Raw genomic sequence first — 11353 nt, forward strand, 5'->3', positions numbered from 1 at the left:
TTACATTGCTGCAGTAACTTTACCGGAATCTTAAGTTTTAAACCTTAGTTGAGTCCAAATGGACACCAAAACAGAGACGCTTCTTGCTAGGTTTGCAGAACTCCAGTTAGGTCACCGTGTCTGTCTGTAGAGCCCCTCACCTGAGTGGGCGGCCCTGCTCTTCTTTTCTTGCAGTTACTGTGGTGTCTTTGAGTGGACTCCCACCTCCCAAACAGCCTCGTTCCTTTAAGGCAGATGCTCCTTCTCATTGTGCATCTCCCCCCAGGTTGGTAAGGTGTGACTTGGAATCCCATGTTGTCCAGTGACTGTCAGCTCCAGGAGAAGCATTCGTGACATCTGCATGTGAATATCAATGTCCATGGCTTACTTAGGAAGGCTTTTGGGAGCTTGGTTTTGTTAAGAGCCCAAGTTGACCTGGGTACTTCTCTGCCAGAGGAGGCACAGGCTTAGTTGAGAATAGGACCCGATTTTGCATGTCAAGAATTGTTCTTTTTCCACCTGTGTGTTCTTGTAAAAAATCTTAAACCCCATCAGATCTACTAGGTAAATATTTTTTAACCATGCAGCTTTATTACTCTCCTCCCCAAAGAATGTAGTTTGACATTTTTCTCATTTTGGTAGTAGAGGCCATAACTGCCATTGTATTACTAATAATGCAACATGAAATTGAAGGTGCCTAACTGCTTAAAAAACAAAATCAGCCATCATACTGTAACTCTGAGCAAAATGAAACACAAGAGGAATGAGAGGCAGCACAGGCACAGGTAGGCTCAGTCCATGTGAGTGAAAACAAGTCACAGGGACGTGTGTCCTGCACTCTTGCTGCACGTTTGCTGCTGCTGAGCACATGTTTCTTTCTTACCTGTCTTTGGTTTTCTTCAGTTGTATTCAAAGGGCCTGCTGGAACCAGTAGCGCCCTGCGTTTTCAGGTGTCTAAAATGTTAAGATCTGAAAGAAGTAAAGCAACTTACACTGAGCTCTTTAAAAGCTGTGCTTGAGAACATTTCCCTGAGTGGGCCGGGGCCTCCAGGAGCCTGTTTTTTTCAGCAAGAGAGACATGTGCAATGTTTCACTTGGCTTTGTGTGTGACATCTTCATTTGAAATGCTCTGATGCAATACCGTTCACTTTGAAAGGGGGAAATGCAGAGTTTTATTTCCCTTTTATCTGTGTGATTCCTTCAGAAACGTGTTTTTAAAATATATGTTTTCAGTGGGTTTTTATTCTGTATTCCTGCTTTGGCCATGTGGCTCTCATGACCTTCAGTGTACCAGAGTTTCATTGCCCTGAATGTGGCCATGAGAAGCTCTGGGACTGTGGCAAGATTTTTGTTCCATGAGCGCAATGCAGCATCATCAACAGTTTTAATGGTATGGATTTTATACCATCTGTGTATGTTTGCAAATATTAAGTTATTACCTGTTTTCAGATGAGCATTTTTCATCCTAAATTTTATATGTTTGCAAATATATTTTTTTAATAAAAGTTCAAAACCAAGTTTTAGCACCTACTCAATTTTAATTGTGTTTTTATTGAACTTAAAGACATAGGAACTTTTGGATGAGTTGCTACACTGTGCTAGAGCCTCCTACTGCTGAGAGGGAGTGGGGTGAGAGAACAAAACAAATGCATTTATTCCTAGAAGGTTCCCCAGACAGAGGGAACAGGTCTAATCAGGACAAGAAATAGTCTTTTATAGGGGACTTGTATCTTCTGAGTCACTTCTCAGATTCACTCAATTCATGTGCCTGGTGTCTAGGTTGATAAAGAAAGAAAGAGGGAGAGAAGAAAATAAACTGTGATTGTTATGGGAAATAGGGAAAAGGGTAGAAAAGTGTTAATCATGTAAGTCCCTGATAACTGTTCACATTAAGTATTGGGTTGGCCAAAAAGTTCATTTGTGTTTTTCCATAACACCTTACAGAAAAAACCTGAATAAACGTTTTGGCCAACCCAGTGCATTTCCAAATGAAATTCTCCCTAAAACGTTTGCTTTACCTGCCTGCTTTCATAGAGCAGAGCGTATGCTTAAACCTTGCTTTATGACGTTTATACACACACTCAGTCACCACTACTGCATGCTCATTCAACACATAAACATTGCGACTATTTTCTTGATCTTCACAATAACCCATTTTAGAGAGAAGGGAATTGAAGCCAAGAGTGACAAGGATGTGCCAAAGGCTGCTGTTTATTAAGCCAGCACTGAGTTAAGGACCTGAAGCCATGCCGACTGGAGGGCTGGTCTAGAATTCCTTTCTTGATTCCATTGCCTCCATGATAAATTATTCTAGATTGCTCTTGCTGGGGCTTTTATGTTTGTCAGAGCTACAGGAAGCAGCCTGTCTCTCCTGGATGAGCAGCTGGAAATCCAGCCATGGGGTTTCCTCTAAGGATGAAGCAGGGTTCTTGGAAAGCAGAAGAGAAGAGCAGCAAGAAACAGTCACTAAATCAAGCAAACCCTGGAGCCCAGCCTGCATTCCCTCTTTCAGACAGTGCGTTTGAGGGTCTCTGTTATCTGTAATGGGAAGAAGTCAACAGGTTTCTAACGGGCTTAAATCCATTCACGATCCTCACTCTCCTAGAGTTTGCCGCCATACTCAACGCAAATAGAACTCATGACATAAGCCTCCCACCTGGCTGGAGGATGGGGTTTCCACACGTCACTTCAGGCAAATAAATACGGATGGCTGATAAGAGATATGTTATGCCCAACTGGTAGAATGGCTCAGAAGGAGGTGATAATGAGAGCAACATGACAGTCACATCATGTTTCACAAACATTTCTTTCAGTTAAGTTGGAATAAATTTGAAATACAGTCCTGTGAGTAATCATAACCAACATTTGTTGTGTGCTATGTGATTGTGTGCATTATTTGTTAATCTTCCCCACATCCCTGGGAGGAGGAGGCCATGCAAAGTGCAGCCTCCAGAAAGGGCTCGAAACACACCAGCTTCTGTCATCCTGAGAAGGGGAAGAAGGGGTACAGGCTCTGGTTAGACTGATGTCAGCCCGTCCATCTGAAAAGAGCTCCAAAACGTGGAGCCAAGAAGGCAGCCACACTCCATAGGAACTGGTGTCTTTGTACCCAGGTCCCTGCCACTCCAAGAAGATGAGTCTGGCACTGCTTGAGCCCTGCCAGAGCTCTAGAGACACCCCCAGCAAGCCACCACGCCATTTTCTGTGGAGTTTCTCACAGTGTTGGCAATGGGGCCCTGGCTTCTGAAGCAAGTACAAAATCTGGATCCCTACACATTTTGTGACCCAAACCCCGTTTATTGTTTCTATATCTGGCATCTGAGTTGATGCTTTCCTATTGCGGTGTTGCGGTGCTGGAGAAGACTTGAGAGTCCCTTGGACTGCAAGGAGATCAGAGCAGTCAATTCTAAAGGAAATCAATCCTGAATATTAATTGCAAGGACTTGATGCTGAAGCTGAAGCTCCAATACTGTGGCCACCTGATGGGAAGAGCCGACTCATTGGAAAAGACCCTGATGCTGGGAAAGATTGAGGCAGGAAGAGAAGGGGACGACAGAGGATGAGATGGTTGGATGGCATCACCGACTGGATGGACATGAGTTTGAGCAAGCTCCAGGAGATGGTGAAAGACAGGAAAGCCTGGCATGCTGCAGTCCATGGGGTCACAAAGACTCAGACATGACTGAGCAACTGAACAACAATATCTGAGTTGTCCCTACCCCCAGAGGTTAGCCCTCCAGCCTCTCAGGCTAACATCCTCTCCTGTCCTGCTGGCACCCAGAGGCTTCCTTGACTTCCACTTGACCCCTTACCCTGACAGGCCCTCCGATGGGAAAGGGGGCTCCAGGAATAGTGCTGGCAACGCCAGTTACCTTGTCTGCACCACAGGCTGCGTGCACCCCAGCAGGCACCTCACCCCATTTTTAACAAATATTTTGTCATTTCACCTTTACCATTTTTAAAAAGTATTTGTTTGCTTAATTTGTTTCTTTGACTGTGCCAGGTCTTGGTTGCGGCATGTGGGATCCAGCTCCCTGACTGGGGATCAAACCCAGGCCCCTTGCTTTGGGAGCACAGATTCCCAGCCACTAGACCACCAGGGAAGTCCCTCACTTTTATACCATTTTGACCCAGAATTCACAGAGAATGTAACCTAGGCCTACATAATTTTTAAATTAATATCTTAATTGTAATACAAAGGAGAAGTTTTAAAGTGATTTATAATCAGATGTTCTATATTAAATAAGTAAATGCTCAGGCATGACTACACAAATTCTCAGAATGCCCCCAGAAATCGGAGCCCTGGCCTTCATTCTGACACTTCCTCTCCCTCACAAAAGACAGCGGCTCTCCCATAGCGGGCCTGCCCAAGGCCGACACACCTGGGAGCCTGCTCCGCCACCCCTCCACTGCCCACTCTGTCTCCCTGGGCTCCTGCCCAAAAGGAGACTGAGGAGCTGTTTGCGCTTCAGCCCAAGATGGTGAGGTTATTAACACCTCCCAGGGATTTAGCACCCTTAACTGATGGACCAGTGCAATGGCTGGTGGCTCAACCTCAGAGGAAGTTAAGAGGGAAGATGGGAGAGACACACACATACACACACAGACCCTATTTGTTGGTCCCCATCTGACCCTCGGGGCTGCAGGTAAGAGCTATTCTGTCTCAAACACAGTGCTGGACAACACATGCACACACACCTGCCCTGTCCCCTTAGACTGTGGCTCCGTAGGAAACTGCGAACTGGGGAGCCTCTCTGTACCCACAGTGTGGCACAGAGCAGGGATGCCAGGCGCTGTGGAACAGAGTGACTTTCACCCTCCTGACCACCTGGGGGATGCAGATGAGGGAACTGGCCATTGAGTGATCGGCCAAACACCATCCGTCCAAGTTCACCCAGCTAGAGGGCAGCAGAGGCAAGAGTTGAAGTAGACTTAACGCCCACCACCTCTCTCTGGGTTTGTGGACCATGGAGAGAGGCTTCAGGTCCCCGGAGAATTTTGGAGCACATTTGGAAGTGACAGCAGCCTTGCTCCCAGTCCCCTTCTGTTATTCCTCACTCACAGGTTTAGTTCTCAGAGGGCTTTCTCAGCCCTAAGCCAGAGAGGGTGAGAAAATGGGAGAGTGGATTAGAGGCATCCTGCCAAGACACCGGCCAAGCAGGAAAGCCAAGGCCCAGATCGGCAATGATTTTATTGTCTCAATCCCCATCACCCATGCCAGCTTGACACAGGTACAGTTTGGGGGCAAATTGGCTGTCGGTGGTCACCTCCTCCTTAGAGCCTTCCCTGATCTGCAGCCTCAGGAGGCAATTCTTTGTGTAGATCACAGGGACAGAGCCGCATGGCCCCCACTGACCTCTGACCTGTGAGCTGAGAACTGATACAGGATTGTCTTTTCCAAATATCTAGCACAATACCTCCACACAGGCCTTGGCAAATGCAACAGACAAATTCATGAATGAATCAAAATGTCATTTGAGGCCTCATCAAAGAAGGAAATAGCAACCCACTCCAGTATTCTTGCCTGGAGAATCCCATGGTCGGAGGAGCCTGGTAGGCTACAGTCCACGGGGTTGTAAAGAGTGGGACACTACTGAGCGACTTCACTTTCACTTTCTTTCGAAGTCACCAGAAAGAAGGCTGACTAGATGTCGTTGCTAATTCTGAGGGTGGGGTGGGGAGAGAAAAACCATTATGTTGTAATCTGAGTGGTGGAGCCTGGGCACCTCCCCTGGGTGAGGAGCAGCCAACTTGGGCATGGGACTTCCTATAACTGCTGACTACTCTTCCCAGCCAAGCACTCCTATGGCTTAATGTTTCCTAGGAGGAGTTGTGTGGCTCTGAACAGGGAAATGATCCCTCTCCATGCCTTTCTCCAGAGTCCTCACCTAAAAAACTACCACTTCAGCTATTCAATAACTGCCCAGGAGGAAATACACTTAATCTCACCACAACAAAACAAAAACAGTCATCTGTAATATCCACTGGAACAAAAGCCACCCCTGCTGCCCAGCTTGCTCAGGCAAACAGGAGCAATGAGAACAAGGCACAAGGTGACATCTCTCCCCACTCCATGCTTCAGGCCACGCCAGCTGTCCCAGAAGTGACCCGATTGTCAATAGCACTATCGGAGCCCAGCCTGGCACGGTGCCCCCAGACAGGAGCTGATGAGGGTTGACTCCTTGCTCCCAACGCAGGGGAGGTGCCCAGGCTCCGCTACTCAGATTACAAGCTGCAGTGACTAGGCACTTTTCTTTTGTGTGCAAGAAAAGCAGGCCTGGCTTGGCTGGGCTCCAGCCTGGTGCTCACCTGTTAGGAATGGCAGGTGCCTTTAGCCCTGGCCTTTGGTGGTGACTCAGAGGGTCAACCACTCAATTTGGTCCTGAGATTGGCCAAAGACACACAGTGAAAACCAGAAAAAAAAAAAAAAAAAAGTCCTCTCTTCTGGAATCTAGTGCTGCTGCTGCTGCTAAGTCGCTTCAGTTGTGTCCAACTCTGTGCGACCCCATAGACGGCAGCTCACCAGGCTCCCCCATCCCTGGGATTCTCCAGGCAAGAACATAGGAGTGGGTTGCCATTTCCTTCTCCAGTGCATGAAAGTGAAAGTGAAAGTGAAGTTGCTCAGTCGTGCCCGACCCTCAGCGACCCCATGGACTGCAGCTTACCAGGCTCCTCTGTCCATGGGATTTTCCAGGCAAGAGTACTGGAGTGGGGTGCCATTGCCTTCTCCGTGATAGGAAGGCAGTGGTGGGGAAAGGGAACCAGGTATATATATATATCCTTGAGTATACACTGCGGAACACACTGTTTTCCAAAGTGATTGCACCATTATATAATTTCACCAGCAATGGCTGCCAGTTCTGATTTCTGCACATTCTTGTCAATCCTTGTTATTATCGTGTCTTTTTTATTTTAATCAGCCTTGTAGGTGCAAAGAGGTATCTCATGATGGTTTTGTCATTTACTGCTTTTTTTATTATTTATTTATTTCATTTACTGCTTTTTTAAAAAAAAATTATACAAGTAACGACACATGTCCCTTGCAGAAAATTTGAGAATATAACAAAAATATTGTGATGGTCTGTTTTATGTCATTCAGCTATGCTGTAGTCCCCAATTATTCAATTAAACACTAACCTAAGTGCTGCTCTGAAGATATCTTATAGATGTGATTAAATTCCATAGTCAGTTGATTTTAAGTAAAAGAGATTCTTCTAGATAACCTGGGTGGTTATCTAGAATATCTGATTCAGTTGGTTGAAAAGCTGAAGAAGAAAAACTCCTTCAATGGCAGTTCCACCTGAGCCCAAGGGTCTAGCCTGCACTTTCTGACAGGTTGCCCTGCAATTTGTGACTTACCTGATCAGCCACTCCCCACCCTCCCTGCCATAGAGCAATTCAATTCAGTGACTTAGCAGCAGCAGCAGTCTTCCTATCATGGGGCGCCCGCCCAGTGCCCACGTCCCAGAGTTTGCATGTGTCCTGGAGAAAACCATCTACAAAAGTCATCTCAGAATTCTCTCGGAGGGTACAGTCTCCAATCACTCCTGCTGCCTACATACCACTACCAGAGAGAGCTTACAGTCCTGTTAAAATGAAGGCAGGTTCCCACCCTTGAATGTGCTTCCCCTAGGCAAAGAAAGGGAAAACAAGAATACACCTCTGTTGTAAGAATGAGGCCATTTTACAGATGTGAGGGATCCATCCAAGGCTATGGGGGCCTTGGATTCCCTCCCTCCACCCTCTCCCCCAGGCACAGTCTAGGGCAGATGTACTAAGAGGCAGAAGTACCAGAGTCACAGAACCAGACTTGCTGGGAGCTCTTTGCCAAATATGTATCAAGGGCTTTAGAATGGTTTCCACCTTCTGACTTAGAAGTTTTCTAGTTGAGAACTCCCAGTTCAGAGCTGAGCTGCCAGGACAAGGATTTAGGTACCACATGTTAACTGCAGGGTAATATATCCTGGTGAAAACCTGGAAGCACTCCAAATACCTATCACTAAGGGATGGTTCACAGCTAATCAATATGATGTCTTTGAAGCATTTGAGAATGCTAATGGGAGAATGTAAAAGAAAATGGTAAGTTTTATATGATCTTGACAATATTAAAAAAAAAGTAAACACCTATTGAGGGGATGCCCAGTTCTACTCTCCAGCCCCTCTCCCTAACCCTTGACCCTCTTCTATTCTCTACATAACGACTGTAATAAATCAATATTTGTCAAATGAGTGACCAGTGGTTAGGACTCCGAGCATCCACTACAGAGGACACGGGTTCGATTCCTGGTTGAGGAACTAAGATCCTACATGCATCATGATGTGGCAAAAAAAAATCTCAAATGAACAAATAACAATGGTCCCCTTTGAGTGGAATTATGTGCAATTTTAGTTTACTTTTAAATTTTCTATACCTTCCAGGTTTTTACAATGAGCATGCTTTCCTGTGTAGGGGGGGAACGTGTCTTAAAAAACAAGAACAATAACAAAAGTCCAATCAGAAAAGTCAGAGGTTCTGTGAGTTAACTGTGTGAGAGCTCACATTCCTGGGGGCATCATTATCAAAAGAAGCATTTCACCAAGAATGCCTCTGGAAGGAAATCTGGGGCTAAGAGGAGAGATGGGCACTTCCCTGGTGGTCCAGTGGCTAAGACTCTTGAGTTCCCAGTGCAGGGGGCCCAGGTTCGATCCCTGGTAGGGAGCTAGATCCACATGCTATAGCTATGACCCAGAGCAGCCAAATAAATAAATAAAATTAAAAAAAAAAAGAGGAGAGATGGATTTATTAAAGCTCGGTTCTTCATCAACCTACACTCCTGTTAGAGAGTGTCCGAGAATGGGTCCTCTGCAGGGCGTTAGAGAACACCAGGCTGGATTCATAAACACACACTCACACAGGAATCACCTCAGGCCCCCACGGGCCTTCAGCCCTGGATGTGAATCAAAGAAAGTGTCCTGAAGACCTGGACTGGCTTGTTGGCTCCACTGCAAGCTCAGTGCTGGCTTGGGCCCCCAGTGCCAGCCCAGGCCTGCCCCAGGAGCATGCACATAGACCAGAGCTGCCAAAGTGATGCCCAGTGCTGTCACTCAGGAACACGGCTGCTCAGGGCCCGTTCACGCCTCACTGGTGTCCACTCAGGGGACATGCAGGAGCACATCAGGATAGCTCTGCCCTGCCTTTCGTGCAGACAGCTGGGCAAGGGCAGGAGGGCCCGCCACTGGTGAGCACCCCCACCGCCTGGAGGTTTGCTCCCAACTCAAAAACATCCAGGGCAATGGCCTGGCTTATGAAACACAGAAGCAGCTTTACATAATCAGAAGAAATGATGAGAAAAAGCACATTCATAAAAGTGCATCTCCCAATTGACAGTAATTTTTTCAAGACAGAATTTCGTTTTGCTGGATGGGTTTTTTTTTTTTGGGGAGGGGGGATTATAAAAGTCAACAGTGTTCACTAAGTTCCAACCAAAGAAAAATTCATAGAAACCAAATACTCTTGTTGAAATGAAGAGAAAAATTAACCAGTGGGTTTTTCTGGCACATTTATGGCTGCAGGATAATTATCCAGCTTCCACGGGTGGAAATTATAGCTTTTACCATAAGGTCCCAATTCCTCCAAAGTCCCCTGTGACTTGGAGTGCATCCTTGCAGCCTCTGCTTTGCCCAGGCACACTTATGAACATGCATGTGCATGAGAACACACGCATGCGTGTGCACGCGTTTGTTTATTTTTGACAGAAATAGGATCACACTCTACAGGCTGTTCTGTACCTTGCTTTACTCCATTTACAACATGGCACAGACATCTCCCCACCATCGCTGATCTTTCAGTGCTTCACTCAGCCCCATGGGGCAACCAGCAAGGCACTGGACTCAGGTCTCCCTGGTGTTTTCCTTTGGAGAGTTCGCAGAACACCAAAACAGAACTGCCTGAGGGTCTTTGTAGAAATGCAGAGTCCTAGGCCCTGCCCCATAGGGCTTCCCTGGTGGCTCAGTGGTGTTTCAGTCCCTGGGTTGGGAAGATCCCCTGGAGAAGGAAATGCAACCAACCCCAGTATACTGGCCTGGGAAATCCCATGGACAGAGGAACCTGGTGGGCTGGTCCATGGTGTCGTAAAGAGTCAGACTCGACTTAGTGACTAAACAACAGCAAGCAATCCTTCGCCAGAGATTCTGAATCTGGAGGTTAGATGTGACCAGGGATTTGTATGTAGAATGACTGCTTCAGGAAGGCACAGAGCGTACAAAGGTTTCAAAGCTATGCCCTTTCTTATCAGACTGAGGGGAGAGGCACGTGTCTGGTCTCTGATGTGGCATACCCTTGGGGCTATCTCACTCTGATCTAGCCTGCAGCCCTTGCCAGCTTTGGGGCCAACCTTGGGTGGGCAGACCTCCATGGTTTGGGCCAGCAGGAGCCAAGGGCCATGGGATGCACTGGGCTTAGGGTCTGGCTGGGCATCTGGGCACCAGGCCAGCAGAGGAACGGCCGAGGAGCAACTGAGGTGGGGTGCAGGACTTACTCACACTCAATCCATTGTTCCTCATGACCCAGAGCTCTGAGTGTGGGCCATGCAAAAGACAAGAGGGCACACAGGTGAGCAAGGCCTGGCCACTTGCCTCCCACAGATCTGATACAGCCTCCTTCTCGGCCACTGATTTAAAGGGATCCCTTTCTCTGTCTTCGATAATGTAAAATGGAGCTTCTTCCTGTACAAGACATAGTAAAGAGTATCCACCTCATGGGGCAAGTGAGGTGGGTGGACTCCACCAACAGAATCTGTGATAACTCTCCCCTTCCCACTCCCATGCTGGGGACCCTCATCCCCCTGGGGCTCAGGGGACCTGGTAAGAACAGAGGTGAGTGCTCCTGTCCCTACACCCTGTAGGTGCTGAGATCAAACCCAATGATCCCCCTCAGAGTCAGCCGTGTTATCAGGTCCTAATAACTTGTGAGGGGCTTGCCTCTAGTAATTTCTCAGTTAACACTGATGCTGCTGCTAAGTCACTTCAGTCGTGTCCGACTCTGTGTGACCTCATAGACGGCAGCCCACCAGGCTCCCCCGTCCCTGGGATTCTCCAGGCAAGAACACTGGAGTGGGTTGCCATTTCCTTCTTCAGTTCATGAAAGTGAACAGTTAAAGGGAAGTCGCTCAGTCGTGTCCGACTCTTCACAACCCCATGGACAGCAGCCTACCAGGCTCCTCTGTCCATGGGATTTTCCAGGCAAGATACTGGAGTGGGGTGCCGTCACCTTCTCCGTTAACACTAGCTGATATTATTATTACCAGTGCTAAGTCACTTCAGTTGTGTCCGACTCTTTGTGACCCAGTGGACAGCAGCCCGCCAGGCTCCTCTGTCCATGGGATTCTCCAGGCAA

This window comes from Capricornis sumatraensis, chromosome 10, assembly GCF_032405125.1.
Source record: "Capricornis sumatraensis isolate serow.1 chromosome 10, serow.2, whole genome shotgun sequence".
Lineage (NCBI taxonomy): Eukaryota > Metazoa > Chordata > Mammalia > Artiodactyla > Bovidae > Capricornis > Capricornis sumatraensis.